This window comes from Lactuca saligna, chromosome 6 (assembly GCF_052625555.1).
Source record: "Lactuca saligna cultivar CGN05327 chromosome 6, ASM5262555v1, whole genome shotgun sequence".
Taxonomy (NCBI): Eukaryota; Viridiplantae; Streptophyta; class Magnoliopsida; order Asterales; family Asteraceae; genus Lactuca; species Lactuca saligna.
This window is the reverse complement of record NC_136422.1, coordinates 63,788,171-63,795,196: the sequence shown is the minus strand read 5'-3', so window position 1 is coordinate 63,795,196 and position 7,026 is coordinate 63,788,171. Positions and strand designations below refer to the sequence as shown.

At 38.9% G+C, this 7,026-nt stretch overlaps 1 pseudogene; it reads left to right on the top strand.

Moving 5' to 3' along the window:
- Positions 1-3,537: 3,537 nt before the first annotated feature.
- LOC145002657 (uncharacterized) lies at positions 3,538-5,903 on the top strand (annotated as a pseudogene).
- Positions 5,904-7,026: the final 1,123 nt, after the last annotated feature.

Below are 7,026 nucleotides of genomic sequence, written 5' to 3'. Positions count from 1 at the left end.
ATGCTCCATGGATGCTCCATGGGAGTTACAAACCCATGGATCATGGAAATGAAGAGTCATGACACATTAGGGTTTAACCCTAGATGTGTCAACACTATATAAGTAACATATCCTCCACCCAAAATCGGCTACACTAAGAATCAAGAGGGCTTGGCCGATTTTGAAGAAGTGAGTATTCTCTCATAAGTTCTTCCAAGAGCATTTGGTGTTGTGTGAAGCATTTGAGGCATCACACTTGGGGTGCTAGGCTCACAAGGTTTCAAGGAACACAAGCAACAACAAGGTAAGTTATTCTATCTATACTTAATGTTAAAATTGTTCCCCATGTATGCTAGATAGGAATATAACCTTGGAATTCAACTTTGCATGACAATTAGACAAACATAGATCCAAGGTTATTAGGGTTGCATGTACACTTAGGAAGTGTTAGAATGCTCAAAACCCATCATCATGAACAGTTCAACTCTTACTCGTTGGCAAAACTGATGGGCATCTTAAAATCCCATGAAAGCACAGTAACAAAAGAAGCGAAGGCTGTGTCTGGCATGGGCTCTTTAGCCCATATCTCAAAAGGGAAGAATGTGGCGGAAGAAGAAGATGACTCAGATTTGTCTGAGTGTGACCTTACAAGTGAAGAATATGCAATGATGGTCTCCAACCCTAAGAAGTTTGCAAGAAGGAAATTCCCTACCAATAAGAACCAAAACTGGCAAGGGAGTTACAACTTCGAGAAGGTGAAAGAAGAATCGAAGAACATCTCTCAAAAGGATGATGATAAGAAAGAAAGCAAGCTAGTAGGAGATTCTGGGTACGATTGCAATTATTGTCACGACAAGAACCACTTTGCCAATGATTGCATGTTACAAAAGATGGCTGAGAAAAAGGATATTAAAGATGATGAGGCTTATCATACACGAAAGCTGGAAGAGCTAAAGAAAAAGAAGGCAGCTAACAACTCTATGGATGTCTTGATTGTGTAGGAGAATGTGGTCGATGATGAGTTTGGAGGCGTTGAAGACTGGTCAACAGACTCTGTGGATGAAGAAGTGAGGAAGCCTTCACATGTTAGAGCATATGTGGCGAGAGAGGAAGTTAACAGTTTGGCTAGGAAGTGCTTGATGGTGACAGCAGGAGTACCAATAGAATACGAGCATAAGGAGCAAAACTTGAAGGAGGATAAGTGTTTTGCAGCAAAGCCCATGAGTGAAAGGATTAACGACTGCGATTGGTTGATCAAAAAGGTACAATCCATCCTCGAATCTGTTAAAGTTCCTGTCACAAATTATGAAGAAGAATTAAATGAGATTAAATTTAAATTCACTAATCTAAGTACTAGTCTCATGCAAACTCGCTTAACGAACTCTAACCTAACTTACCAACTCAACAGGGATTCATCGAAGTGTGAGGAGAGATGCATGTGGATTGAGCTGAAGGAGACAGAGTTAACTAGGGCTAGGGATGAGATTATCTATTTATAGAGAGACAATTTGAAGTTTTTAAAACAAAGAAACATTTTTTTCTTAGTTTCTAAACATTTATATACTAATATTACTCAATTGCATTTAGATTGTGAAATAGGGAAAAAGATTCATAAGATGATCTTGCCTTTCCTTGAGTTTAAGGAGGATGAGGTCATTGCTGAATGTGAATCCATAATGTCCTCAGAAGGGACTTCTGTCACTTAAAAAATCGCCTGGACAAAATTGAATCTTTCATTGATTCAAAGGAACACAAATGCATGCTTAAAAGGCTCTTAGATGAAAATGATAAGTTGAAAATTAAGACAGAGACCTTACAATCATTTGACTCCTCAAATGCCAAATTAATGAACGAACATAAAATTAATGTAGAGAATACGTATGAATTTGATGAGAAGAGTGAGATTTGTGAAATTTCAGTGGAAGATGTGGTTGATTGCTCTGAGTTTTTGAAAAGCGAAACCGAGAAACCCCTTATATCTGAAAATTTGGTTGAATATGCATGTTTGTCAAAGGACAAGTCAAAGAAACTCAAATAGAAGGAAGTGGTTTACCAGAAAGTTCAAACCGTGCCAAATCAGATTTATGCTGTCACAGGGGTCACTGGAAAATAAACAGCGAAACTAAAAATCCTGGTTGACAAAGACAATGTTGAAGGGTGTGATAATTATTTCTGGTCAACTCCTTTCGATAATGCAGATGAGACTGTCATTCTATCAGAGAAAACCCCATGGAGGGTAAAGGGTAGATATGTTGCCGAACCAATCAACTAACCCTCAAGCTTTGACAAACCAAGTTCATGTGGGAGAAAAGAGATACCAGAAGAACCGAAGAACACACCTAATGTATCTTCCAACACAGCTGAAGCTAAAAAGGAGATGCCAAAATCAAGCTTCAATATTCATAAATCTCAAAAGCAGCTGGATGAACAGAAATGCCAAAGAAACCAAAGATACATGAAGAATCTGAGTGAGAGAAAAAGGTTTTGGCAATCTCAAAACCCTAACCATGTTCCCTCGAAGAGAGAAGAAGATGCTAAAGAAAATGACCAACCAGAGATCATAAGAAAGAAAACTATCAGTCCAAGCTATTACTATTCCTGAGCTCAAAACCAAACATCAAGCTTGTGTTCTGACTCCAAAGGACAAAACCGGACATCCAGTTCCGGTTTCAACAACAGAGTTCAGAACCGAACATCATGGTTCAGTCCCAAAACCAAGACTGAGAAACGAAGGTCAACTTTTGGTTCTTCCCAACTGAAACCTTACTCAATAAAGGATGTTAAAGGGAAGGGAAAGCTTCATTGTAATGCAGACATCAATAATAATAAAAAGGAAGCTAACCCTACGGATCAAAAGAAGATTCCAACTAACAAACACCATCTGGTACATTGCAATTTAAACAAGATAAAAATAAAATAAAAGCGTACACCATAAAAAGAAAAGACAAAACCACACTAATAAAAAGAACTTATATTGTCGATATATCTGTTGTTGTTCCTTTTTCTATGAAAAACTCACCAGGGCCCAAGAGACTTTGGGTTCCTAAATCTGCTTAAATTTGCAGGTTATAAGTGACGAGCAGTTCGACGATGAATGGTACATAGACAACGACTGCTCACATCACATGACAGAGAGAAAGGAAGAGCTAAGGGAGTTTCAGTCCCTTAAGGATGGTGGATGTGTGAAGTATGGCAACAATTCTTATGGAACAATCAAGGGATATGGGATGATAACCAACGAAGAGTTCACAATTCGAAAAGTGGCGTACATGGATGGATTTCAGTACAAACTCATAAGTATATCTCAATTGGTTGTGGGTACCGAGTTGAATGTCTCATTCAACGATGAAGGTTCAGAAATTATCGAAAAGCAATCCAAAAGAGTCTTGTTAAAATCTGAACAAAAGGGAGAAATGTACCCCTTAAACCTCAGTCTAATTAAAGGAAAACCAGCTATTTGCCTGCTGTCCAAGGAAAGTTCTGATGAAAGCTGGCTATGGCACTGACACCTATCACACCTAAACTTTAAAGATATTAATAAGTTGGTGCTTGGTGATCATGTTCGAGGTCTTCCAGTTCTCAAGTTTGATAAGGAACACCTGTGTGCAGCATGCGAGATGGGTAAACAAAGCCGAAAGATCCATCCAACACGTATCAATACCAAGATCGTTGAAATTATTGAACTTCTGCATATTGACTTATGTGGACCTTCAGCTATTGAAAGAATCAGTGGCAGTAAGTTCATTCTTGTTATTGTAGATGATTTTTCACGTTTCACCTGGGTATTCTTTCTTAAACAGAAGTCAGAGGTGACTCCAAAGTTGAAAGCTTTCATCAAGCAAGTAGAACTTCAACTGCGAAAGGTGGTGAGGAACATTCGAAGCGATAATGGGCTTGAAATCAAGAATAAAGAGTTCGAAGACTTTCTGGCTGAAAAGGGAGCTTCTAACAACTTCTTAGCTCCCTATACCCCACAACAGAATGGAATTGTTGAAAGACAAAATTGTTCCATATGTGAGGCAGCCCGAACCATGCTAAGATTTACTTCACTTCCTCTATACTTATGCGCTGATGCAGTTGCTACTGCATGCTATACTCAGAACCGATCCCTGTTTACCAAGCGATTCACCATCACTCTGTATGAAATTCTAAACAACAGGAAGCCTAATGTTAAGTTTTTCCACGTGTTCGGTTCCAGATGCTTCATTTTTAACTCCAAAGAGAACCAAAAAAATTTTGATGTCAAGTCTGACGAATGAATCTTTCTTGGCTATTCACTAACTTCAAAGGCTTATAGAGTTTTGAATAAACACTCCAAACGGATTGAAGAAACCTACTACATAATGTTTGATGACAACTACACGAGGAAAGTTCGGAAAACCAAGAGTGTCACTGAGGAAATATTTCCAGAATCAGGTCAAGTCTCAGTTCTAATTTCGCACTTGTTGAAGAGTACATAAGGTTGTTCGACAAACCAGAAAAGGCTATACTCTCAGAGGCGAAATCAATAGACAACAAAATCGACCATCTAAAGAAGATTATCGATGAAGCTACAAAAGATATGGAAAAAGAACCTCTTAAACAAGCTAAAGGTCAACCCTCAGCAAATCCTCCGAACAAAAGTTCAATGTTCGAGGGGGAGGGTCCATCTGACACCAACACAACATAACTATCGATCGAGGGGAAGCATCCAACTCTAACTCATGATGTTCTAGTCGAGGGCAAGAACCCTCCTCCAACTACAAGAAAGCATCCTATTCCAGCCAAAGGAGAGGCTCCTGAACCTGACATGGGATACGCTTCGCTATTTGAGGGGGAGAATGCAAATACAAATGATGAAGACGATCAATCAGAATTTGAAGAAGATATTAATGCAGAGTTGGATCCTGTTTATGACCCGAACTACCCTCCTCTAACAAAATGGACTAAGTACCATCCTAAAAACAAAGATAATTGGTGAATCATCTGAGCGGGTTCTGACACGGTCTCTATTGAAAGCGAAGCAAATTGCATTATTTTCTCATGTTGAATTTTGCATGTTTAATTCGTTTGTCTCTAAAATCGAACCAAATACGGTCAATATTGCACTTGATCATGCTGATTGGGTACATGCAATGCAAGATGAACTCCATGAGTTTGAACACAATCAAGTTTGGAGACTAATTCCCACACGAAAGGATGCTTCTGTGGTTGGATTGAAGTGGGTCTTTAGGAACAAGATGGATAAAGAAGGAAATGTTATTAGGAATAAGGCTCGGCTGGTGGTAAAGGGATATTTCCAAGAAGAAGGAATAGAATATGAGGAGACCTTCGCTCCTGTAGCCAGATTAGAATCGATTCAAATTTTTTTAGCATCTGCTGCTCAAAAAAACTTCGAAGTTTTTCAAATGGATGTGAAATGTGCCTTCCTAAATGGAGAACTAGAAGAAATAGTATATGTTGAGCAACCACCCGGGTTCGTGAATGAGAAATACCATGATCAATGCTATGTATTGGACAAAGTTGTGTATGGACTGAAACAAGCACCAAGGGCCTGGTATGAAACATTAACTTGCTTTCTAAAAATGTCTAAATTCAAGCAAGGTTCAGTTGACCTAACCTTCTTTCGCAAGAAAGAAGGCAAACATCTTATCATAGTTCAGATTTATGTCGATGATATCATCTTCGGCTCCACGAATCCTAGCTTAATAGCTGAATTCCGGAAGATGATGGAGACTAAATTTGAAAGGAGCGCAATGGGTCCAATTAACTTTTTTCTTTGGTTAAATATAAGATAGGGACCAAAAGGCATTTTTATTAACCAGGAGGCCTATACGAAGAATCTATTGGCAAAATTTGGTATCATGGGAGACTCGAAGGTGATGGTTCCTATGGCGTTTGGCACTAAGTTAACACCATCTCTGGAAAATCCTGCCATTGACTGACTCTCTATCATCAAATGATAGGATCTCTCATGTATCTAACTGCTAGTAGACCAGACATTATGTTTGCTGTCTGTTATTGTGCCATGTTTCTAGCTAATCCTAGAGAACCTCACATGGTGGCAGTGAAGAATATTTTTCGCTATTTGATGTGAACCTCGTCGCTCGGTCTCTGGTATCCAGAAAAATCAGGGTTCTTTGTTCAAGCCTTTTCTGATGCTGATTTGGGTGGATGCGGTCTAGATAGAAAGAGCACAACTGGAGGATGTCAGTTCCTTGATGGTAAACTAGTTAGCTACCAGTCCAAGAATCAAACATGTGTGTCTCTCTTAACAGCCGAAGCAGAATACATAGCTGCTGCTTCATGTACCTCACAAGTAGTCTGGATACAAAGTCAACTTAGAGACTATGGGATAAGTATGAAGAAGATTCCTCTTTATTGTGACTCTGAAAGCACGACAAGAATTTGTCACAATCCGGTGCAGCACTCAAGGACAAAGCATATTGCACTTAGGTACCATTTCATCAAGGACCATGTTAAAGATGGAAACATGGAAGTCCATTTTGTTAGGTCCTCAAATTAAATTCCAGATATTTTTACTAAAGCATTACCAGAAGCAAGGTTCAATAAAATTTTGCAAGGATTGGGAATGATGGAAGGAGGGTCGGTACCGAATCCTCAAACCTCTTTATAAAAAATTAGGCAAGCAAAATAGAGTGAACGCTCAATCTATTTTAGTTTAGGAATTTTAGGGAATCGAAATGAACCGAACGCTCTACTTATTCCGGCTCCTTAATTTTTGGGAACCGAAATGAACGAATCGGTTGGTCTATTTTGGCTCCGGAATTTTAGGGAACCGAAATGAACCAAACGCTCTGCTTATTTCAGCTCCTTTATTTTTGGGAACCGAAATGAGCCGATCGCTCGGTCTATTTCGGCTCCGGAAATTAGGGAACCGAAATGAACCAAGCACTTTGCTTATTTCGGCTCCTTAATTTTGGGGGACTGAAATGAACTGATCTCTCGGTTTATTTAGCTTCAATTATTTAAAGTTTAAGTTCGGCTGTATTTTTTTTGTACACTTTCTTTTCGCCCATTACTTGATTTTTTTTATTTTCTTGAATT